The sequence below is a fragment of the Halichoerus grypus genome, chromosome 6, assembly GCF_964656455.1.
Source record: "Halichoerus grypus chromosome 6, mHalGry1.hap1.1, whole genome shotgun sequence".
NCBI classification, from domain to species: Eukaryota; Metazoa; Chordata; class Mammalia; order Carnivora; family Phocidae; genus Halichoerus; species Halichoerus grypus.
Genome location: NC_135717.1, coordinates 145197146 through 145211626, shown reverse-complemented (window position 1 = coordinate 145211626; position 14481 = coordinate 145197146).

The following is a 14481-nucleotide window of genomic DNA, read 5'->3' as shown; positions in this document are numbered from 1 at the left end:
AGCTACAAATAAATGAAGTTAAAAATGATGTTTGTTTTCCACACTGATTTTTCTTATATCACCTGAATTGGATTATCTTGCATTTCAGTCAGCACTTAGGCATTTCTCGTAATAATTAATCATTACATTCCAAGAGGGATTAATAGATTCATTAATAGAGTTACCACCACTTCAGAGACAAAGGAAAAGTAGAGTACTAGGGTTAAATGGTATTCTAACGTAGTCTCACAATTCTTGAAAAAGTAGTCTCCTAGGAGATCATGTGTGCAGTTGACTGCTTGCAGCATCCGTATAGTCTCTGAAATGTAAATTATGATTATTTTTTTATGAAACTGTTGTATCTATGAAAGTGGGTGAAGCAGAACCCCACTGAGTGCCATCTCACTAAAAGGCTTTTATTTATACCCACCCTACCGCTATATTAGTCACATTTAAAAAATCACAATGAATACAGCAGCAAAATACGGGAGGTATTACACACACCATATCCATTAATGAATTTTTGGCCAAATATGTTTGGTCCTCTAGAGATGTATGTTAACAGACTGCATCACAGCATTTAAAATATAATTCCACTGGTGACCAAAACTTTTGGTTCTGTTTTCACATACTTGTTAATACTGTATTTTGTATCACTTTAAAATTAAAAAATATTCATTGATAGGAAATGTATGTACATTTTACAGAACTCAAAAATTATAACAGTTCAGTGTACAGTGGATTTCCCTCCCAACATTTCTCCTAGTCACCCAATTCCATCCTTAAAGGCAACCGCCATTACCAGTTTCTTATGCATCCTTTTGGTGATGTGTATGTGCATCACACAAATAACAGCATTCTGTGTTCTGTCTTCTGGATCTTATTTCTGTGAATAATTTATCCTGGACATTGTTTCATGTTAAAGCACACAGATCTGCCTCATTATTTCAGATGTTGAAGGAATAAATTTTACTTTTGTGTTGAAGCAATATTTTTTATAAGCTTCCCCAATTTTAAAAGGTTTGTAGCAAATACTTATTTACCTGCTGGCCTTTACCTTATCACGACTGTAGACTGTCAAGCAACGCTATCTCTCTTCGCTCCCTCTCGCCATGGGCTCTTAAATCTACAGATGGGATACTTGCCTTCCACTGGCGAATAGATCTCCTCCGTTTTGTTTACACAGTAATGTGAAGAATGCAGGAATCCTGTACGATGGAAGAGAAGCCAAATTGTTTCTAATGCCCTCACGTGGCAGATGAGACAACTAGACAGTGAAAAGAACAGGTCTTCTCTCCTTTCTGCTTCTTTTATTCAGTCAGTTCTTCAGCTGTTCATTCATTCACTCATTTGCTCCCCTTTCTTTGAGCATCTCTCCACCAAGAATCTGCCCTATTCTTAGTACTAAGCCAAGGCACTATTGTAATTAGTGTGGCCTATTCATTTTTACCCTATTTTTCTCCTCTTTGTCAGAGAGACCCCTCTCCCACCCTTTCCCAGGCAGTGTAGTATTTAATCAATAAACAGTAATGCATAAGAGCTATACCTGTTTTTGTATTACTTTCCATGACTTTTGTAAACTGGCCTAAAATGTACCTGGATATAACAGAGTCAGGTGTTGGCTACCTTCAAATGGAAAGGAGGCTGGGGAGTGTGACAGTAGGGTTAACAGAGTGTTCACTGGGTAAAAGTAAGGGGAGAAGAAGTATTCACTATTAGGTGTTAGAATCATAAGGAGTGAGTCTAGTAGTTTGAAGCAACAAAGTCTTAGGATATAATTTTACGAAAGTATTTTTGCATTTCCATGTGTTTATGTGTATGTGCATTTTTTAAAGGAAGAAGTTACTTTCATTATTGAATCTTCAGATGGGCAAGTGATGCAGAATGTTTAAGATTAAGATGTAGTGCTTCTTAACTATAATTATGTGTTAGAGTTACTTGTGTCCTTTTTAGAGATGTATTTCCAACCTATTAAATGTGAATTCTTTTGGGATTGGATGCAGGACATGACTTTTTTTTTTAAACTTATTCTAATGTGCATTCTTGGTTAGGAACCGTGGGTATGAAGGAGATGAAAAGAAGGACAAGTAAATATGAACTCTAATTGTCTTCAATCAAGCAGAATGGAAAAGAAGATGCTGTAATTGTGATAACTGGGGAGAAAAATAATTTAGGTGGATAGAAGTTGGAAATCATAATTTTAAAAAATGCTTTGAAGAGTAAAATATCTTTCTCCTTTTGAGACTTTATTCTGGTCACTGCTTCCTGAACACTACCCCCCCCCAAAAGACCCATATCTATGTCGATTGAATATGAATAAAATAATACCAATTATATGGATTTTCCCATAAATTTTAGTTGTAAATTTTTTGAGCTGTAAAGTTTTGACAAAAAAACGCATAAAACTCTAGAAAACCTATTGGAAATATTAAAGATAACACTTTCCATAAGCTAGTCATTACTGAGTATAGCATATATTACTTTCATAACTAGCACTGAAGTGTTTCATATGTTGTTTTGCCTCAAATGACTGACTTCAAAATTGGCTGATTGTCTACTTATTTGGACATATGTTCCCATCTAAAACATTGGTTACAGAATGCCTATCATGTGGAGGTAAAAAGAAGGAAAAAAGACTGGGATGTTGTCTTGTCCTAAATTCAATGACCTTTGGGTTCTGCTTTAACACACCTGTCATTCTTCAGGTACACACACAGACCACTACCACGGCCACGAATAACAACAGAAACAAAAACACCTGATTTATATGAATAGCAAAAACCATGCCCTGTTGGTACCCATGCAGTGCTGCCTGTGGTGACGTGTAAGTATAAAGAACCATGCCCTGGAGATTAATGGTGGTAGCCCAGCTGCTATTCTTTTCCCCCCGTTTGCCTTTTCAGAATATATGCATACGTTGCATAGTAAGGAAGATAAAGATTTTAGAAGAGGGTGGCATTTATGTTTCTGAGAATACAATTTTCTTGAGAAAAAGCCATTAAAAGAGTTGCAAATATATGTCATTTTACTGTTCTTTAAAGGGATGCTTATGAAAAGCAAAAAAGCAGAACACAATATTCCAGTGTACACCAATTTGAAAAGATTGTGTAAAGCTTAACATTTTCAAGCTTGGTAGCAATGTGGTGTTCACTTGATCTGCTCATCACTAGCATTCACCCACATTACTGCCCAGGGCAACAGAATTCATGCATGCAGTTGCCTGGCCTATATTCATTTTCCCTAGAGGGGTATCTCTCTCGTCAGGATTATGCCTCCCCCCACCCTTCATTTTAAAGCTTTGCTTTAACTTGAATAAATATTAAAAGGATCAATCTGAGAACATTTGGGGTCAGTTAAGTCAATATCTGGCAGAATTGAACAAAAGAGATACCCTCTCTGAGCAAGAGGGGATCTGGATAGCCCAATCTCTCTGCTTGACTAATCAAACCAAAGTTTATTCTTAAGTAGTTTTTAAATAATATTTTAGGTAGGATCAACCATTCAGTTCAGCCTTTTATAAATAATCATATGAGATTGAATCATCTCAATCCTTTTTTCTGGGTTACTGTATGAAGTGATGCAATATCAGTGCAGACAACCAAACATCTAACCAACCAGCCATTCCAAATAAGAACATCTACTCCCCCTTACTTTATTCAAGTGAGGTCACTGATCAACGTATTCTGAGACTTCGATTCAACAGAATAAATCTAGTTATTTACATAATGCGCACTTTATCATGATATGGAATTTATTATCTATTTTATCTTTACTTTTTAACTTGTAGCTGTAACTCACATCTATTAAAAATAGAGAGCATTTCCTCATCCAAAACTCTTTCACTTTTAATTTTTTCCCACCTCTTCATAAAATACTGATATTCTAACAAATCCCAATCCAAACAAAGAGATTAAGCTGCCTTCCTCTTGAATTTTACAGATGAATTACAATAGCAAAACAGCACACACTTTTTGCCATCACTCTGTGGTTAACTTACTTTCTGTATTGCTTTAGAAAATACAGTAGTCCATTTCCTAAACTTGAATTTTTCAAAGTTTTTAAGTTTTTGCATTTCTAACTTTTCCAAACAAGGCTTTTAAAACTGGTTCTCTATTTTTAGGCAGAGTAAGCAAAACATCTCTAGAATGGGAGTGACAGAAGCATCACTTTTTTTTTTTTTTGTATTCTTATCACAAAAGTAAACTTTGTAATGCATATAGTGCTGACAAGCACTAGTTCAGAGATTTTGCTACTATTAAATGAAAAAGTATCTGGAATTTCACAAGTAATTTGTCTCATGGGAATTCAATAGCTGTATATGATTGAGGCACAAGTGTTTATTATAATCAATTTCAGGGACTTTCAAGGGCATCAAGGAAGTTCTTGTCATGGGAAGAAAATATTTTTGGCATTAAACAGTCCTATTTCTGAATAAAAATAATGCTGATAATTATTTGACAACAGTCTGAAGAGAATTCTGAATCTCTGTCTTTACATCACTATTCCAGCCATCAGAGAGGAAAATAATTTATCTGTGAATGAGTCTTTGTCTTTTAATAGAAAAAAAAAAAAAGGATTGCCTATGTGATATCATTAAAGAAAGACGGATCAGTCAGCTCTGGTCTTTTCAGAGAAAAGAGGGAAATGCTTCCAGCAGAAGAGCTTCCTGGTGTGCACTAGATGGATGAGCAGACTGTGGGACTTCGCTTTCCTTTCCCAGACTGGGATACCCTTCACTGATCAGCCAGGCATGGCAGCCTTGTCTGCGCTTATTGATTAGCTCTCAAGGCTGACTTGGAGCCTTGTGCTGTCCAGGTTTCCGATTTGTCCAGCTGGTTTCACACAAAAAAACACTAGGCACTGTCACATTAGAATGGAGCCTTAACCGCAGCCCCATCTTAAAAATCACATGGGAACTTACTGAGAGCAGGGTTATTGCTTAGCATAACCCATGAAAATTCTGGAAAAGTAGCTCCCACCCATTACTCATGTTTTATGAACACAATATATTTTAGGTAATGTGGATTTGAAAGTCTAGAGACTCAGCTACGGAAAATTATAGCTCAAACTTTTGAAAAGGTGAAGTGTAAACATTCCAGGTAAGAGCTCTAATATAGAGGCTTGGGCAGTTAGCTATAGAAAACTTACCTATCGCAACCCTAGTCTTTATTAACACCATTTAAGCTGGGTATTTACAGATATTCATGGACTTATGAAGGGGTTACATCCTGATAAACCCATTGCAAGTTGAAAATATGACAAAAAATGCATTTAATACATCTAACCTACTGAACATCATAGCTAAGCCTAACTTAAAACACTTACAGTCGCCTACAGTTGGGCAAAATCTCCTAACACAGTCTATTTTATAATAAGCTATTGAATATCTCATGTAGTTTATTGAAGCCTGTGCTGAAAGTGAAAAACAGCATGGTTGTAGGGGTACAGAGTGGTCGTGCGTCGGCTGTTTACCCTCTGATCATGTGGCTGACTGGGAGCTGTGGTTCACGGCCATGGCCTAACATCACAAGAGACAGTATCATCCCACGGATCACTAGCTTGGAAAAAGCTCACAAGTAGAAGTATGGTTTCTACTGAATGCATATGGCTTTCGCATCATCATAAAGTCGAACCATCGTAAGTTGAGCCCTCATAGGTCAAGCCATCATTAAATCGGGGACGATCTGTCTAGTTTTAACTGAGGCTTAAAGCCGACCAGGTTTTCTTCAGGTCTTCCCTCCTACTTTGTCCACTTTGAGGCTGTAGTGTTCCCCTGCTCTTTTCTGTCCTCTTTTCCTTAACTCTTATCCATCAGTCAAGGAATAAATAATTAGAAAAGTTTTAGGTTTTAGCAGCACTCCCAGGGTCTACCGTTTGCTAGCAAATACAGTCTTTTTTTTTTTTTTCCAAGTAGGCTCCATGCCCAGTGTGGAGCACAACGTAGGGCTGAACTCATGACCCTGAGATCAAGATGGGAGCTGAGACCAAGAGTCAGGTGCTTAGCTGACTGAGCCACCCAGCTGCTCCTACTAGCAAGTACAGTCTTAAATCAGTTCCATTTTTAATCCACAGAGGCCCTAGTGCCTGGGGAGGCAGGAGATAGGGCTTCTACTCAACTCCACCCCCCTCTTCAATCAACTAAAGCAGTTTCACTTTTTTTCTGTTTTTAGGTTGGGTAACATTTCATTAAAAAATGAATTCCAAGTTTACAAGAGGCTATATGCAAATTATATATATATATGTGTGTGTGTGTGTGTGTGTGTGTGTGTGTGTGTGTATATACACACACACACACACAATAAGAACACTTTGGTCCTGGAGTCAGATTTATTTTTTCTTATTATAAGCTCTACCACTTATTACTATATAACTCTGGACAACTTATCAAGCCAGTCTGCATCTCAGTTCCCTTATCTGTAAAGTGGGATTGATGATAATATCTACCACATACGGCTATTAGGAAAATTAAAGAAGATAATGAGATGCAATGTTCAGCACAGTTGCTGGCAGAGGAAGCAATCCTTAGATTCAGGCATTCTTCAAAGGCTGAAGATGATCCTTATAAACTTGAGGCTTTTGAGAATCCCTAAAAATCAAGCCAAATAATAAGTTTTTCCCTATTTTTCTTATGTGTAATACTAGCCTTGAGATGCCAAAGCAAATTAAGCCTCTTAGAAATGGCCAAGGAATTACATACTTCTATTCCATTCCAAATACATTTTCCAAGCCTATGCCATGTGTACATTACCACCAAATTAGAGATACAGAGTAAGTTATAAGATCCAACCAATGAATGCAGGGCTGGAGATTGAAGATGTGGCAGAAAAGTCGAGAGTCAGAGACCCAGGGAAGAAATGGGAGCTAAGAATCAAAGGAAAAAATGAGGTCTGAGAGATCAAAACTTTGTGAATGGGAATACCAAAATCCTGTTCATATGGGAGTAGCAATGGTTTTTTTGTATTGGCTTAAAACCAGAGCAAAGCCAACCCTCCCTGCCTTCTACCAGGATAAATATAGCTGGATGACATGCCTTTGGTGATGTTTCTAGGAAGAAGTTGCTGTGGCTGAGGTCGAAGAGGTTGCTGCCTGTGTTCTTCTTTAGGATTTTGATGGACTCCTGTCTCACATTTAGGTCTTTCAACCATTTTGAGTCTATTTTTGTGTGTGGTGTAAGGAAATGGTCCAGTTTCATCTTCTGCGGGTGTTATGCTGAGCGAAATAAGTCAATCAGAGGAAGACATGTATCATATGCTCTCACTGATATGAGGAATTCTTAATCTCAGGAAACAAACTGAGGGTTGCTGGAGTGGAGGGGGGTGGGAGGGATGGGGTGGCTGGGTGATAGACATTGGGGAAGGTATGTGCTATGGTGAGTGCTGTGAATTGTGTAAGACTGTTGAATCACAGACCTGTACCTCTGAAACAAATAATACATTATATGTTAAAAAAAAAAAAAAAGAAGAAGAAGATAGCAGGAAAGGAAAAATGAAGGGGGGCGGAAATTGGAGGGGGAGACGAACCATGAGAGACTGTGGACTCTGAGAAACAAACTGAGGGTTCTAGAGGGGAGGGGGGTGGGGAGGTGGGTTAGCCTGGTGATAGATATTAAAGAGGGCACGTTCTGCTTGCAGCACTGGGTTTATACGCAAACAATGAATCATGGAACACTACATCAAAAACTAATGATGTAATGTATGGTGATTAACATAACATAATAAAATAAAAAAAATAGCTGGATGACAGGTACATCTATGGAAAGCAAGGTAAATGGTGACAAACTCAGATACTTCAAGTTAAACAAATTTTATAATCTAGAGAGCAGGAGGGAATGTTAGGGACTGGACTACATGTCTAAATTCATTCAAAATGATTGTTTTAAAAAAACACTAAGATTCACACGTGTTAATGGAATAACATAGGCCTGGGGGCCAGATTCTGCAAACAGGCTGTTAATCTGCAACCACATCCATGCACAATATCTCATCTGTGTCCATCTAAACTCTTGAGAATCATCTGACCAGGGAATATTTCTTCAGACACTATTATTATGTTGGCAGGCAAATAAGAAGACACTAGACTTATGAAACCTCCTGAGTGCTTGGATAATTGCCTTTACCTAACCAGGTAGCTATAGAGAAAATTCAGAGAAGGGAAAGTACTATGTAAAAATGCCTTGCAAAATATAACAATGGCTTTTTCTCATAAGTCAAGTGTCTATCCCTTGGTGAATTCTGTAGTGCTCTGTTGTGCTCCTGGAATGAAGTCAGTATAAAGGCAGAACTCGGAGGGAGAGTATATTAATTTTCCAGAGCTGCCAAAAACAAAAGTACCACAGACTGGGTGGCTTAAAACGACAGAAATATATTCTCTCACAGTTTGAAGGTTCTAGAGGAGAGTCTGCCCCATGCCTTTTAGTTGGGATGGTGTTGGGCAATGCTTGGTGCCCCTGACAAAGATGCATCACTGACATCTCTGCCTTCTTCTCCATCACATGATTTCCTCTCTTCATGTGAGAGAGATGCTATATCTTCTCTTCTTATAAGGACACCAGTCCTATTGGATTAGGGCCCACCTTGATTCAGTAAGACCTCATCTTAACTTGATTTTATCTTCGAAAACCCTATTTCCAAATAAGGTCACATTGATGGGTACCAGGGGTTAGTACTTCAATGTATCTTTTTGGGAGACACAATTCAACCCACAACAGCGAAGGTTGAACTGTGTTCATTTATGTTCAGCTTCCCTGGTGAAATATAAATCTAACACAGCTATGAGTAATACTAAAATATAGGTTTCACTATTTTCCTTCATATTTCTGGAGAAAAATGCAGGTAACTAGAACATTTAAGTGTCTAATTCTGGTCTGATCACTCTCTTAAAAGTCCTTCTAAGGCTCTGTATTTCCCTTAGGATAAATGACAAACTGCTTATGATGGGAGGCCTGAGTTTTCATAATAAGTTTCTGCCTTACCCCTGGCTCATCTTTTTCCTAACACATTCTACACTGCAGTCATGTACAATCGCTATATTTATGCTTCTCTGAATGTCTTAAATTCCTTTGAACCCATTTCTTTGCACATATTGTTCTATGCATCCAGATTGCTCTCCATTCCTCCCCACTCTTCCCTTTGTCTTTGGCTAGAATCTATATATCTTTCAGTTCTCAGTGTAAAAAGCATTTTCCTTTGGGGATTTGTTTGCCGTGTTTATCTGCTCTGCTTACCCTCGGAACGGCGCTCATGACATTATATTCAGATTCTCTGTTTCCCACATTAAATTCCCAGAGGTTAGTTGTTTGTTTTATTCAGAATTATATTTCCTGGAGTTACATAGTGCTTGGCACAGAATCGACATGTGCTTCCCACCCCCCCACCCCCTTTTTAAAGGAAAGAGGAATAGGAGAGGAGGAGAAATTGAAAGAGAAAGAAGCATTAGAGGAGAATAAACACCTATCTGAATGCCCGCACTCTTATTAAATAGGATCAACTAGTCGACCCATCCAATTTTTCAAACTCATTAAAATGATCTAAACAGAGATGAGCTGACGATTTCTGGGTTCTTTTCAGGGATCATTGATAAATGTATCAGATCTTTATATAAAGTATCTTGATCATAGAGAACCAGTAGAGTTTTGGAATTCAACACATGGAAGCAAGTTGCCAGGGTTTAGATGCCAGCCCTGCTACTCAGTCCCCAAGTGACCTTGAATAATTCACATCTCCTTGCCTCTTTTTCCTTACCTGTAAATTAGGGTGATATAGCACCTAACTCACAAGGTTGATGTGAGGATGCAGTGAGTTAATATATTTAGAATGCTTTCTACCTAGAACAATACATATCAAACAGTACATGTTATATAGTGATAATTATTATTTTCAACATGTTCTTATTTTATCCAGTTTTTCCATCTGGATTAACTAGCCATCTTAACCAGCCAGGATTTAAACATTAAAATGAGTATTTTCAGCCACCCTCAAAATTAGATGGTCAAATATTAAATTTCAGTTTTCCATTAAATATACTACTATAATTCTGATACAAATTCAAAGGATACTATGTGAGAAGGAAATTTGTAGAAATTCTATATTGATTAGGGGAAAACAAAATTATACAAATAAAGTTTTTGAAATGTGTTGTGGTCAGGAAATTAACAAAACACTAAATGAATAGAACGGAGTATAATGAATTGAATCACATTTTTAAAATATTTTTTATTTCTACTTCAAGAGAGGTGTAAAATCACTGACTGTCATTCAAGTATATTCCATAAGAGGGCAGTAGCACATTTCCATATCAATAGGCTTCAAATATTTTCATTCACATTATGTCCAAGTGAATTGACAGCAATAATTGGTGCTTTGGAAGCTGTATGTTTATGTAAAAATCTTGCTTTTTATGGCTTAAAGCTTTATGTTTTACACCTCTATTACCTTGTAAATTTAAGAGAAAAAAAATTTTTATTTCTATTTAGAAATAAAACCTTTATAAAAATATTAAAAAACCAACATAATTGATTCTTAAAAACAAAATACAAATAAACAATCATTAAGAAATCTTGTTTTCCTCAATGAAAGCAAACCATCAAGAAAATGGACATAATGTATTGATATTCCAATAACAATTCTGGATATTAATAAAATATTTTGAAAACACTTTTTTTAAATTAAAATATAAGTAGTTAAAATATATTAGACAACTTTCATCCTTGTTTAGATATTTACTGTATGTGTGTATGCGTATATTAGTGTGTAGAATGCCATGAATCATCTTTGAAAATAAATAGTACCTCTTTGTAATAGATAGTTTAGCAAAATAAACTTACATTATTTTGTATAATGTGCTGACAATTACGTAGTATTGATATAAATTTATAATGTTTCTTTAAAAATGTATGAATAGTTTAATGGTAGCTGTGTAAGATATGATTTGGGGGATACATACATTCTTGAAGAACATAAATCTGGAGTGTTAATGCTAATATTAAGATGAATTGAACTTAATATCAGTCACAATACTACCCAAAATATATTTCAGCAACAGCAACTAACATTTTTTGACAAAGTGCTTGCTACATGCCAAGTGAAGCTCATGGCAGAATTTTACAGTTCTGATCTCATTTATTCTTCACATCTGTTTGAGTTAGCCATCTTAATACCAAGATCACTTTTTTATACTTAAGGATTAAAATCTGTTGCCCAAGTTTACAATGCTAGTAAGTGGCAGAATCAGGTCTTAAGGAACCTGAGACTTCAACCAGTAAGCTGGAATAAAGCATCAAAAAGTTGACACATTTTTTTAAAATAAGAGATTATAAAAACTAGATAGGCAATCTTTTTATATTTTTACTTATGACCAGTGTGTCCCTGTGTGAAAAGGATCCATTGTAAAGGGTGGTTGCATTTGAGCTAAGACCTAAGAATGATACTGAAGTGGTTAAAAGACATGGTGAAGTTTCCTCTTTCTTTCTTCCCCCTACCCTCTTTTTCCCTCCCTCATAGGCATTGAGCTTTTGCCAACACTGCTGGAAGACTGGTAGATACAATATAGGAGGGAGGAGAAAATAAGCAAATAAATGAAGGGTAATGCGAATAAAGCCCCACGCTTTTAAAAATGGAGTTACCAGCATAGAAAGGGGAGTCTAGCATCATAGGTAGCAGTGTGAAATGGTGATTTTTAAAAATAAATTGTAGAGAAGTAGGTGTAGAAATATATCCTCACATATATATGTGTGTGCATATGTACGTACACATATGTATTTCCCAATTCTCTCCACTGACCAGCCAATGAATAATGATGTCCCATTTGAAAAGAGCACAACTAGCACCCAGACCTTGGTTTATAAATACTATTCTCCACTAAAATGAACAAGGGGTCTTGAAGAAGTGGCTGACTCCAGGGATTGGCAAGGAAAAAGCAAGATGAGCTCAGGACAACTAGTTGGGCTATGAACAAGGAAGTTCTCCAAGAATGATGTAGATGAGTAGAAGATATGGTAACCCCTTTGAAGAGGCTTCCAGTGACCAGATAGAGGAGAATTTGAGTGTCAAAACAAATAACAATAGTAACAATTGTCAACATTTTGAGTAAAACAGAAATTCAAATTCCCATCTATACAAAAATAATTATATATTAAATTGAAGAAACAGCAAATTCTTTAAGTAGAATGTTAACTAATATATGTAAAAGCAATGCTGGAATTGGAACATCAGCATTTGGCAACTATCATACAAATAATTCATATAAGAATCATAAATAGAAACATTAATGAGGAATAGAATATTTATGGAATCTCAAAGTATTTTTCTACAAAATACTTTAAAGTTATTATTAATAAATACATTAAGTAATGAACTCTATAGTGGAGAAATCTGACACTATTTTAACCAAATGGTAAAAGTTAGCATCATCAGGAATACAATTAGCCATGGTGTACTTTCTAATACAATGTATTAAGGAGAACACAAATCAATATAAAACATTCTACAAAGTAACTGGGCTGTATTCATTAAACCTGTCAAAGACATGAAATACAAGGAGAGCCTGAGGAACTATTCCAGATTTGAAAAGTCTAATGAGCCATGTCCAATAAGTATATCATAAAATTCTGGATTGGATCTTAGTCTTTTACAGTATATTATTAGGACAATCAATGAAATTCAAATGGGGTTTGTGAATTAGATGGTAATATTTAAGCAATTTTAATCAGTGGTAATTTCCTGATTGTGATGATTTTACTGTGCTTATGAAAGCAAGTGTCCTAATCTGAGGAAAGGGTATATGGGAGCTCTTAATACTATCTGGCAACTTTTATGTAAATTTGAAATTACTTCCAAAGAAAAAGGAAAAAAAAAAAAAAAAAAGCACTAGGGAAGAAATTACCAGGGAGAGAGAACAGCAAATACAAGATGCTAAAGCAGAGGAGGGAGGTAGAGCCAGGAGGGCAGGATGGCTGAGCATGGTGAGGGAAAACGTGTGGTATGTACCAGATAAAGCTTGGGAATTATGCAGAAGCTCTACCTTGCAAGACTATGCTGGAGAGAGGCATTTGGGTTTTATCATAAAAGAAGGAGGAAGCCCTGAAAGTTGTATCACAGGTAATTGTCATGATCTAATTTATGTTTTAAAACCATACTCTGTGTGCTGAGTGTGAATTGGGTTGTTGATGGCGGAGTGGGGAGAAGAGGTGTAGAAGCAGGAGTAAGGAGGCAGGTCTTCAGGAGATGATGATTGCTTACCCAGTGTGACTGTAAGGTAGATGAAAAGGAGTAGATTTTAGGTATATTTTGGAGTTAGAACCCACAGCTACAGGCTGATCTACTGAATGGAGGGATTAAGAATGACCCTGAGGTTCTCTGTGAAATAGGGAGCATGTAAATGCTTTGGTATGTCCCTAGGTATATGCATAGCACAGGGTCTTGCATATATGAAATATTCCTGTGTGTTTTATATCTGTTTACTGATAATTTTATATCATTTGAAAATAATTGGAAGAGTAGACGTTATAGAATAATGCCTCTATAGTGAATGTTTTATGAAGAAATTATGCAGGCTTTTTATCCTGAAAAATTTTTAAGTGCTAATGTAAGCTATTGTTATGATTGCCACTATTCTTCTATGACATTTTATATCATTTAATAACAATTCCATAATGGTTCAGAACGCCCACTCTTTAGTTGCTACTTGAGGGTTCCTAGAATTACAATATGGTAGCATTAAAAGTAATTTTAGAAGTGACTAATAAAACAATACTGTATTTCAGTATTTTCTGACAAATGTTCATCTGATCCTTCTCTAAGGATCCCAGTACTAGCAAATCTGCATGAAATTCAAAGACTAATCAACAAATATTAATGTCTGCTGCCTTCTTTTTTCTTCTTTGTGCTTCTTCCATCTCTATCACACAGCTTATGAGGAAAAAAAGTGTGGGATAGAATGGCATATGATTTGGAGGTCATTCTAGATTAATGTGATACAGAAAAGACATGTAAATGGATAACTAGAGACTCTTCAAACCATGAGGATATGGACGTCAGAAAAGGCACTTTCAGGAAATGGGGGAAATAATGGGGGAACTTGGAAAATCATCACCAGTGACTTCAGCTACCTGCAGTACCTGTATGGGTTATTTTCAGGACTCCAGGAAGCCTCTGGAAGCTCCCATTTGTGATCCCAAAGGCAAAGAACACTGAATTTGGTAACGGGAAAAATTCTAAAGCCTGCTGAAAATATTCTTCATCTGCTGCTTGCCCACACACCTGTCTGCAGCTGCCCTGGAATACTCCCTTCTCACCCCCATCTCCCAGCCGATGAAGAGGTCTGGGAAGCCTGGCTTTTGGCTTTCTTGCCCTGCAGCTTTTGGGGGAGCTTTGAAGGCCGGGGATGGTGCTGAGAATCAACAAATGATATCTATCACAGGTGGATTGATGTTACTCTTTCTTTGAGCCCAATATTCAAATTAATGGCTTGTTTTTTCTCCACACCTGCTATTCAAGTCAGTTGAAA